The 12201-nt window shown below is 36.0% G+C and overlaps 1 long non-coding RNA gene across 2 annotated transcripts; it reads left to right on the top strand.

The window, feature by feature from the left end:
* The first annotated feature begins 3570 nt into the window (after positions 1-3570).
* On the top strand, positions 3571-7105 carry LOC108959897. Of its 2 annotated transcripts, XR_005550827.1 has the most exons (3): positions 3571-4668; positions 4757-4852; positions 6718-7105. It is a non-coding gene; the product is annotated as an uncharacterized LOC108959897 (long non-coding RNA). The 2 variants fall into 2 exon arrangements; XR_005550826.1 differs by having other exon boundaries at positions 3571-4852.
* The last annotated feature ends 5096 nt before the right edge of the window (positions 7106-12201 follow it).

Raw genomic sequence — 12201 nt, 5'->3', positions numbered from 1 at the left:
ATAACCAATGGATCTCTTTTCATTTGTAGAGCTCTAGCTAGAAGTGGAATTTGCTAAGATTACTTATTAGACTCAAATTGAATTCTTCTATTTAGAATACTTTCTAACGATATATCTTATAACAGCATGGTCTTATTTATTTATATCTCCCTGGAGGAGAGATGCCAGAGTGGTTTCCACATGTTGAAGAGGAATCCATATCTTTTAGGGCTTCAAAGGACTTGTATAATAAGTTTATTGGATTCTTTATATGTGCTACTTTTATTAGTTATGAACCAAACGAGTCACAACCATTAGTAGATTCATATGTAAATGGCCAAAGGATGTATTACGGTGGATGGAATCTTGAATCGTCAAATTTGGATAATACCTTGCTAGCATTATTTGCACCATCTAAGATGTTCGGAGTAGTTGATTTTGGTCAAATTGATGGAAGTTATGTACAATTTGGGCTTTGAGTATCAGGTCCAAAATTGAAAAAGTGGGGATTTCGAATAATATGTAAGCAACTAGAGGATGACTTAAAGGTTCATATTCAAGATAATCAGCTAATGGATCCAGCTTTACTCTTCGAGGTTGATCAGGACTCAACAGATCCAGAAGCCGAGAGCTCACATGTGCATGAAGTCAATTCGATCGAAACAGATCTACAAGAAGACATGCAAGATTGTCAAATGAGTACTGAGGAACATAGTCCAACGATATCAGAGAGAAATCATGAGCTCGGCTCCATCGAGGCATGCGAACAAAGACCACGCGGACTTCTAATTCAATTGGCAAAGATGAGTATTGCCGCGTTGGCTCACTGCTTTTGTAGTTAGAGTGGTGGCAACTTGCTAAGGAAGCAATTTATAGGTAAGTGAATCCGCCAATCTTGATTAAAATGCCTTCTTTCTTCTTGTTTCTTATCGTCTTCATTTCTCTAAAAAGGCTCATAACAAGCTGTTTGGCACCCACTTTTACCCATACATTTCGCCATGCAACAACGATGGAATGATCAGTTTTGTAGAGAGCTCGACAAGAAGAGAGAAGTTCTACCTCCTTATCGACTTAAGATGGAGAAAATGAGTTCAACCGAGACAAACATGCAGAGGCCGCGTGGCTAGAGAGCTACATGAAGAGGCTGGGGCGAAGAACTTCTCGCGTGGATAGCACATATCACGCGAAGAAAAAGTGAAACAAGAACAAAGATCACATGCACATACATGTGGCAAGCATGCAAAGCATGGAAAGTGGTCATGATCATGGAGATTTGGTGCTAGTGGAGGCAAAATTGGAAGGATACTACTCTCCGTGAGTTTCATCTGTCTTTGTTTTCATTTTTACTTTCTCTTTCCGTTTGCTCATTCATTACCATGTATTTTCCTTTCAATTCATTTCCTTTCTATGTGATTTCAATCTCCAACACATCTACCTTTCTTCTTACTAAATTTCATGTAGATTCATCACTTAATCCAAGTGACCAAATCCATTATGGTATGGAGTCACGAAACGATTCCAATCGCTCTCCTTCGCTCTATTATTACTGTAAATAGATTCAAACATGTGATTCATTATAAATTTTCAGTAGATTTGATTCCTAGTGTGTCATTTTCATTTAAAATAGAATTTTTAGAAAACTATGGATATCGAATTTTTCTCAAATCCCCTTTAGTTAACCCTAGTTAGTTAACTTTAATTCACAAATAGAATTCCGTAGTTCTTTGTTCATTTTCGTTGATTTTCTTTGATTTTCTTGTAAGCTCTCCTTCCTTTTTCTCCGCCACAGCCAAAACTTCCAACTCCATCATACGACACCAGTGAGCTCTTGCATTGAAGATTGCCCGCCTCCCATCCCAGGCGACGAATCTCGAAGAAGGAAGATCGTCTTCCGAAAAACACAGTCGGAAGAAGAAGATGGCTGACGGAGACCGGCCAGCGGAGGCGACGGACTGGGCTACCACCGCCGACGGAAGCCATGGAGATTGGCAATGTAGCTTCGGGTGAACGATTCTCTCCTGAGGTTCATTTCGGGCTTCGTGCAGCTTGCTATATAGATCGGGTAATGACTGGCACATCCGAATTTTATTAAGTTGAATTCGATTCGTTTGGTGCTGCAATTGTGCGGGAACTTGAAGAATGTGTCGGTTGAATTTGTTCAAGAGATGCTAAATCGGTGTTTATTTGTGAGTTCTGTCTGTGGATGCTTGATAGTGAATTCATAGGTTTTCGACGTTAGGCTGCAAAATCGGGACGATCTCTGGAAGGTAGCTTTTCTTTCTTGTTTTGATAGGTGGCAATTTATTGAAAAAGTAGGTGAAGTCTAGTGTTCAAAGGAAAAAAAAACAAGCGAGGAAGAGTGAAAATTGGGTGCTTTTGAGGCGTCCCAAAAATGTGGATGTGCAGTATGTACTCTTCATCAAACGGAGGGAGGGAGATAGGATTTGGGTGGAATTGAATGTCTAGAAATGTGGATGTGTAATATGTACTCTCATGTTTTTGCGGCAGGGTGATAGGTTTGCTAGGCAAATGGAAGCCACCAGGAAACTTCGATCAATGGGATCGAAGGCTTTTAACCATGTTTGTGTCCTTTAACCGAATTTGAAAACCAAATTTACTTGGAGTGTGAGAGTAGTATGAACATTGGCTGTGTTCATGGACAACTGGTTAGGTGGTTATTTTCTTTCGCCCTGTGGACTGTGGATATGAAAAAGAAATAATCACGAGAAACACAGAACTTACATTATCTGTTCAGTAGAATAGAGACAAAAGCACAAGAAGTTGATTGTTGATTCTGAATTCTGAGGCCTTTGCAATAGTTTAGGATTCTTTTTGATCCTAATGTGCCATAGCTTTTTGAAAAAAAATGACCGAGAAGCTAAAACTCCTGGATGCTTCTTGAATTTTTGAGTGAAACCTGATTAATGAAAGATAAACTTTGAGGTACCAATAATAATAAGACACACGGGAATGAGCAACATGTAGTTTTTCAAATTAGTGCTGTTTTTGCTTTAGTGTTGTCAGAGCCATATCAATTTAAGTGTTAGGTGGGATTTGCATCTGCATTACAGGATAAGTATGTATTAATAATCATTACTTCAAAGTTTTGACCAGTATGTTATACAGGACTCGCAAGATCTTGATCTTACAGCTACGAGATATGGATTCATTCCATTAGTAGTTGCATATTGACGCTAAAATGTTTCTACTGTTGGCAACTTGATGCTGATTTCCTCTTGGGTTGCCTATTGTCCTCATATTCCTTTTTTTCCTAAGAAGAAATAAGATCTATTTGCCTTTCTTGTGTAAGGCAAGGCTTGCACTGGACAACCTTGAAGTTCCAGTCATGTAAGAAACTGTTTTTCAGTAAATAGGTGCATTTCAGATATGATACTTTATTTTGTATGAGATGATTAGTATTTCACTCTTAAGTGGTGAATGATCTCAAATTGTACTTTATCTATATTATAGTTTGAATGAACAGTTGTGCGATTGTTGAGGATGCAAACACCATTGCGGCAGAGAGAAACCGGCGTAATTAGACATGAAATGTATGTTTCTCATTGTTTCTCCACCCCCCAGCAATTTGTCCAGTGGCACTTTGTTATTGTTCTAAATTGATACCCTCGAGAGTCCATTCGTAGCTTGATCATTTTATGTTCCTCCCTTAGTTATTTCTTAATGATAAAATAATATATATGTGCAAATATGTTAGATTGGAATTTCCATGCATTATTATACTGTAAAGGGTTTGTTCCCATTATTCATTCATAAAATATGGCTATGGTTGACAATAACAGTAATCTTGCTGTATTATTCCGATGTTTAAGGTTTTTCATTTGCTATTGTGCTCTGTCTGGAACAATATTACAGTCTTTATCTGCTTTGGTGAAGTTCCTAATGTTGTTTTCTTAGGCTTTGTGGTATTTAGACTTTTGGTATACATTTTTGGTATGAAAATGCAATTTGAGCATTGTATTGCCTTTAATGATGTAAGAACCTGCTCCTCGGCCTCTTTTCTTCATACAGTGACCACATTTACACAAGTAGTTGGAGCCTAGTTTCTAGTAGACGTCTCTTATCTAAGTCTATCGCTGTCATCATTTATAGCTATGTTGTGACAATATGCTACTATGGATGACTCTGTGGATAGAAATGGATAGTTGATACCAAAATATGTGGCCCTTTTAGTATCTTGGTGGAGAATTATTCAAAACCAAAGGCACCTTGCTACAGGGATATATATATATATATATATATAACAAAATACTGTTAGAAAAGGTGGAGGTGGCTAATCCAATGAGAAGCCTCTTTTTTCATGTGAGATTCTTGGCAACTTCAAATGAGCATCTTGTTGACTTCATGTAGTATATGCCTAATCAATCTTATATATAGTCTCAAACAGTTAGCTGAAACAAGAACACATTTCTCATGAAATGCACTAACTAAATTTATGTTGAACTACAGTAAGAAAAACTGTCTCTCTGACATAGCTCCTAAATTTGATATGCTTGCTTTGTTTCTTCCTTGTGCTTTCGTGGGCAACAAGACATGCAGAGATGGAAGCTCTTGATGTTCTTCTTGACAGTGGCACTGGATTTTTGGCTATGGAAGTATAGAGAAGCTTTCAGCATCCTCCTTCATGTGACATGTGAACCATAATTTGTGTTACAGCTTTATCAATTATATGTACATCTATTGATCATACTGAAGCAAAACTAACCTCTCCTAGAATCTGTTTATTCCTATGATTAGATGACTCTTAATCCTTTGTTAGGCATAAAGAAAGTATGTCATGGCTGTGCAAATGATAAATATGGAGGCGGTGCTCAACACTACCGTTGCATTCAAGTAGCCCCAAGGCATGGATATGGTCAGTTTCTGCACTTGCTTATGTTGCTGATTTCATATTTACTTAGCTCCACTTGAAATTGTGACATACAATAATTGACAACTAAAGCTTACTTGACGTCTATGCTTCCTTATGTTGATTACTGCTGGATGTGGACTCTTAGTGACTCTGTTTCTTTTAATTACTTTGAATATTGCAACACATGACTATGAAAATAAATGGAGGTTTACAGAACTAATTTTCCATCTTTAATGTCCTTTTCCAAAGAGGAAGAAAGTGGAGTTGCTAGAAGCATCAAGATGTCAAGTTCATATTAATTCTTTCTTTCCCACTTTGTTTACTTTTTCTTAATTCTTCATGACTTGTTAGACATTCCTGTATTCTTTTTATTTGCCCTGAAAAATTTACAGTTGTAGGAAGTGCTATATGTACATGCTAAACTAACATTAGTGGTTGCTTTCCTTTTCGCTTTCCCCTTGTTTCCCAATCTCTTCTGCCTCACTTTTTTTCAGTGCAGTGAGATTGTTTGATGTCTTCAATGTTATCATCTTTAAATCGAGAAATATGGCATCTTCAAAGAAATACGATATTTTAACTATGAGGAAATTATGCTTTAGAATATGCCATGTGCAAAGTACTTGATAAAGAAATCTATTTTCTGGTTTTTAAGTTGCAAGTGTCTATTTATGCATACATGAGAGTATGTGCCTGTTAAATTGTGTTGTATATTTGGCTTTCCAGTATGATTTTTTATTTGTCTAATGCTGCCATGATCTAATACTTCATGTTTCCTAAGCTTGTTCAGAACTCATAAAATGTTTTAATCAAACTTTGTGGACATAAAAGTTAAAATGTAGTGAAACAGGATCTGCTTCATTGAGATTTGAGCAGTACATGAAGTAGCTAACCTAGATTACGGACATTGTCCTTTTAAGAATTAGTCTTAAAAGAACAAGTTCTAGTACAAGGCGAAGAAGAAAGAGATGTGCAAAGGATGCATTTAAACAAAAAAAAAAAAGGGGGAAAAGGAATAAACCATGAAAACTCTGACTTTTAGAGCTTGAGATTTATAGATTATGCTGCTCCTATTGATCTAATTACGAGTCGAAAGCATTGTGGGAAACTAGTTTATTGCCTTTCTGAATATGAAATTTAGCAAGAGGACTCATCTTGCAGATAATGGACCGCCTTGCTCAATTTCCTCCCTCTGGAGATCCAAAACTAGCCCTAAATATGGCATAGTTTCATGATAGAGAGAATGAGTCTCTGGTTGTAATGGTGAGCATGAATCCTATGCAATGTTTGGAAGATGTAGCCAATTGGAACCCATCCTACCCCAGCAGTAGTATACAAGTCATCCAAAATCATCTCTGTCCAGATCACTGGTGCCGAGATTTCTCTGAAGAGATGTTGCCCATCCGAGATAAAAACTTCTAAGTATCACCCTGTTTACAGTTTGTTGTTTGTTCTCCAAGGACATTTTGTTGTAGAAAAAATATAGGACCTAGAGGTATCCTTAAAGTAAAAAAAATTTCAGCCATAGTTACCCAAAACACACCTCTTTTAATTATTGACGCAAGAATTTTGCCAAATTCATGCCACTTTGGGGAGCCTAGTTACCGTCTATTGAATTCAGAGATAATTTGCTTGCATGAAAACCTATTTCCAGGAGAACAGACATTCCTTAATATTGATATTCTTAGGACTGAAATGTTAACTTCCTGAACTCTCTTATCAAGGAACTTGTTTTTCCTAAGATAGTAACTTCTTTTGCAGAGTGCTTTGTCAATTAGTCCGCTAAATTATCTTTCACATGATATATGGACATGTTTAGAAAATGGAATCGCTTCAGGAGAATCATTAAAAATATTGGCTGGTTTGCACAGAAAAGGATGCTGATGCATCTACGGTCTGGAGCGACGGTTCAAGATGGCCAAAAGTGATGACTAACATACCAGTGCCGTGAGACCGATGAGACTTTGCCATTACTTGCAACAAAAGGACAACCGAGTATAACCTTATTGCCGCATCGAGCAATGTTCAGAGATAAACTGAATTCAACGATTCCCATTTTGTAGCTTTGTGCATCTTAGCCTTGATTGCCATCTTCTCCAAAGCACGTGAATTACGAAGAAGAAACTGCACTAGAGGAAGCCACTGTTTCAGCTCCAAACACATGTAACACTAAAACCAACAATCTCTGCACTCCCCAGATGCTTCGTTAAATACTCAAATTCCTTGTTTCGTGACACAATACAATTCCTTTTTATCATAGTATTCGTCATCCAAATCAAGCTCCGGCTGCTTGTAGGAGACTACTAAGACCGACTAACTTAAAAGTTAGATGGGCATAATGTCATAAAATTGATCGTGTTAATGAGGAAACGTTTGGAATTTGTAAATTAAGTAATCTCTTCACCATAACTAGCAATTTTACAAATAAAGGATTGGTCAAATTGGAGTAGAAACTCTATTTTGGAATAGAAAGGAAAAAAATGAAAATGAAATGGATTCTAACTTCTTAGCACCTGGACTCATCTAATCTGTTATAGCACAAGGTCTTTCTTCACAGTTGTAAAGTATCAAAGGCAATTGCTTGAAAATTCTTCTTTGATTTCATTTGTCTTGATATCGCTTGTAGCAATGTAAATTATTCTTCTTGCCTGTCATTGTTAATATATTTGCAGCTCTTTTAGACTCGAATGATTGCTCTTTTGACCAAATTTTCTTTTAAAGAGGCGAAATTGGATTGAATAGGACATATTGGTGGCTATTGTGCTGCAACATAGTTTCAAATCTGAATAGTAACTTTTTCTTTTTATACCAGCTCTTAGATGATTAAAATGAGACAATTGCAACCTCAATCTCTTGAAGTGTTGAATATTTGTCTTCTTGCTATAATTTTGTGTGGTAACTCAATGATGACTAAGTATGTGTATGAGTGTAACATATACGCATTAAAAATGTATTTGGTTCTTGTGAGTGTCCTTTTTTTTTCAAGTGGGGACTTGTTTAAATCCATCATGATGTAATTTCTAATCTTGTTTCTATCAATTGAGAATTCCATCCTTTAATTTTGGTCCATTCGACGCTTGGATTGGCGCTTAGTTTCTGGTAATAGAGAAAGGAAAACAATGTAAATACAGTAATTAGGAGAGAGAGGAATAGACATATGCCTCGTTCAAAAAGTGGTAGTGGCAATTTTTCATATCATCAAGGTCCAAACTTTTCATGAAAACTGCGGGCAAGAATAGGGAAACTAAAGCAGGATTGAAAAATGTACGGTATATTAAGAATGTTACACGTTTACAAAATCGGCACATTCGTAGTTATAAAAATTTCAGGCAGAAAGGTTATCATAGACAAAAGTGACACTATAATAACCCGATCCCACAACGACCTCACACAGGAACTCTCCTTCCTTGAGGAACTTGCCTCATGACCTGCAAGTTGGGTCGCAACAGAATTTAGGGGCTCGGGTTTTGTTTAGAAACTAATTTAACCTCAATTTATCAGTTTAGGGGAGTTTGTTGCCTCAACCGTGTACTACACATATTTTTAGTTTTCATATCTCCGATGAGTCAAGTTTTTAACTTATTCTTAAAATAACGTCACCTTGAATTCTCAAGCTATCCAAATTGCTAATGTCCCTTAAGTAACAACTTTATTGTCTAGAGAGATTAAAGATATAACGCCATGTAGAAATCATTGGGTTTACTTTATCGTACATAAAGAGTATTATATATAATATCAAGATGTAATTTCATGGGTTAGTCCCACGCTATGTATTGTTTTCTTAAGCAGGGGCATGGACCCATTTTTGACACTGTTGTTCCACTAGATGCGGTGAGGATCCCATTGCTATGTAATAACAGGATGAACATAATTAAAAACTGGAACTTTATTCACAAATTCAAAAGATGAAGGGGAAAAAAAAAACAGGAACTATATTCCCGACGTGGGCGAGTTAACTCCTAGTCTCCCAACTTCTCATAATTTCAATCAAGGTCCGAGTAGGGAAAACAAAAGTCGTATAGATCCATAAAGCTCGGCCCCCAAATTAATCTTATTTCTTTAAATTACAATGTTTAAGGAGCTATTAGGAACTTCTAGTAAAAAAAAAAAAATCTGAATTAAGATCTATTTCCTGTAGCGATATTGACTCTAGTATAAAATTATTTGGACACCCTGTCAATTTTATCAAAACTGAAAGCCCCCTACATTTTCAAATGCACTCTCAACCCGTGTTAGAAACATTTTCGGCTTTGATAGATTAATAAAATAAAATAAAAAATCGTCACAATAAATTTTCAAAATATAGCTGGAATATGGACAAGTCACCTTTTGAAGAGCAATTTGTTCATACCATGAATGCTTGTATATGCAGTTGACATGTTGACAAACTACTATCCTCCTTTGCATGCATTGAACCGTAATTTGAAAAGCTCAATATGATTAAGCATGTCAAAAGATGTTAAACAAATTGAAATAGAAAGTAGAACAGCATGACAACAAAAATAGCATCCATCATCAGCTTTGTGAGGGTTTGGGTTTTGAAGTGGGAGGGAATCACCTCTAGGCCAATAGAGACCAAACTGCGAGATGTGTGAGGAATGACTATGCACGATATTAGATCTCTAGTCCAAAAAGTCATAAACTTATGTACGGCTGTCAATTTAATCATAAAATTTTTAACAATTGTATTCACCATGAATGGTTAAGCAAATGAAAAGTTAAAAGCTTTGGTCCTTTCGAGGTACTATTACTTCATTTGTCACTCTAGAGTGGAGATACCGTCATAGGTAGTAACCGAATTTGCGAGTTGGGGCCTCCAAGCCCAGTCACCGTGTACTACACATATTTTTAGTTTTCATATCTCCGATGAGTCAAGTTTTTAACTTATTCTTAAAATAACGTCACCTTGAATTCTCAAGCTATCCAAATTGCTAATGTCCCTTAAGTAACAACTTTATTGTCTAGAGAGATTAAAGATATAACGCCATGTAGAAATCATTGGGTTTACTTTATCGTACATAAAGAGTATTATATATAATATCGAGATGTAATTTCATGGGTTAGTCCCACGCTAAGTGTATTGTTTTCTCTAAGCAGGGGAATGGACCCATTCTTGACTGTGTTGTTCTGCTAGATGCGGTGAGAATCCCATTGCTATGTAATAACAACATGAACATAAGTTAAAACAGGAACTTTATTGACTAATTCAAAAAAAAAAAAAAAAAAAAAAAAAAAAAAAACAGGAACTATATTCCCGACATAGGCGAGTTTAATCCTAGTCCCGCAACTTCTCATAATTTCAATCAAGGTCCGAGTAGGGAAAACAAAAGTCGTATAGATCCATAAAGCTCGGCCCCCCAAATTAATCTTATTTCTTTAAATTACAATGTTTAAGGAGCTATTAGGAACTTCTAGTAAAAAAAAAAAAATCTGAATTAAGATCTATTTCCCTGTAGCGATATTGACTCTAGTATAAAATTATTTGGACACCCTGTCAATTTTATCAAAGTTACTCGAAAGCCCCCTACATTTTCAAATGCACTCTCAACCCGTGTTAGAAACATTTTCGGCTTTGATAGATTAATAAAATAAAATAAAAAATCGTCACAATAAATTTTCAAAATATAGCTGGAATATGGACAAGTCACCTTTTGAAGAGCAATTTGTTCATACCATGAATGCTTGTATATGCAGTTGACATGTTGACAAACTACTATCCTCCTTTGCATGCATTGAACCGTAATTTGAAAAGCACAATATGATTAAGCATGTCAAAAGATGTTAAACAAATTGAAATAGAAAGTAGAACAGCATGACAACAAAAAATAGCATCCATCATCAGCTTTGTGAGGGTTTGGGTTTTGAAGTGGGAGGGAATCACCTCTAGGCCAATAGAGACCAAACTGCGAGATGTGTGAGGAATGACTATGCACGATATTAGATCTCTAGTCCAAAAAGTCATAAACTTATGTACGGCTGTCAATTTAATCATAAAATTTTTAACAATTGTATTCACCATGAATGGTTAAGCAAATGAAAAAGTTAAAAGCTTTGGTCCTTTCGAGGTACTATTACTTCATTTGTCACTCTAGAGTGGAGATACCGTCATAGGTAGTAACCGAATTTGCGAGTTGGGGCCTCCAAGCCCAGTCACCGTGTACTACACATATTTTTAGTTTTCATATCTCCGATGAGTCAAGTTTTTAACTTATTCTTAAAATAACGTCACCTTGAATTCTCAAGCTATCCAAATTGCTAATGTCCCTTAAGTAACAACTTTATTGTCTAGAGAGATTAAAGATATAACGCCATGTAGAAATCATTGGGTTTACTTTATCGTACATAAAGAGTATTATATATAATATCGAGATGTAATTTCATGGGTTAGTCCCACGCTAAGTGTATTGTTTTCTCTAAGCAGGGGAATGGACCCATTCTTGACTGTGTTGTTCTGCTAGATGCGGTGAGAATCCCATTGCTATGTAATAACAACATGAACATAAGTTAAAACAGGAACTTTATTGACTAATTCAAAAAAAAAAAAAAAAAAAAAAGAAAAAACAGGAACTATATTCCCGACATAGGCGAGTTTAATCCTAGTCCCGCAACTTCTCATAATTTCAATCAAGGTCCGAGTAGGGAAAACAAAAGTCGTATAGATCCATAAAGCTCGGCCCCCCAAATTAATCTTATTTCTTTAAATTACAATGTTTAAGGAGCTATTAGGAACTTCTAGTAAAAAAAAAAAAAAATCTGAATTAAGATCTATTTCCCTGTAGCGATATTGACTCTAGTATAAAATTATTTGGACACCCTGTCAATTTTATCAAAGTTACTCGAAAGCCCCCTACATTTTCAAATGCACTCAACCCGTGTTAGAAACATTTTCGGCTTTGATAGATTAATAAAATAAAATAAAAATCGTCACAATAAATTTTCAAAATATAGCTGGAATATGGACAAGTCACCTTTTGAAGAGCAATTTGTTCATACCATGAATGCTTGTATATGCAGTTGACATGTTGACAAACTACTATCCTCCTTTGCATGCATTGAACCGTAATTTGAAAAGCACAATATGATTAAGCATGTCAAAAGATGTTAAACAAATTGAAATAGAAAGTAGAACAGCATGACAACAAAAATAGCATCCATCATCAGCTTTGTGAGGGTTTGGGTTTTGAAGTGGAGGGAATCACCTCTAGGCCAATAGAGACCAAACTGCGAGATGTGAGGAATGACTATGCATGATATTAGATCTCTAGTCCAAAAAGTCATAAACTTATGTACGGCTGTCAATTTAATCATAAAATTTTTAACAATTGTATTCACCATGAATGGTTAAGCAAATGAAA

The sequence above is a fragment of the Eucalyptus grandis genome, chromosome 5 (assembly GCF_016545825.1).
Source record: "Eucalyptus grandis isolate ANBG69807.140 chromosome 5, ASM1654582v1, whole genome shotgun sequence".
In the NCBI taxonomy this organism is placed as follows: Eukaryota; Viridiplantae; Streptophyta; class Magnoliopsida; order Myrtales; family Myrtaceae; genus Eucalyptus; species Eucalyptus grandis.
Note: the sequence above shows the minus strand (reverse complement) of the source record. Positions and strands in the feature narration are given on the sequence as shown.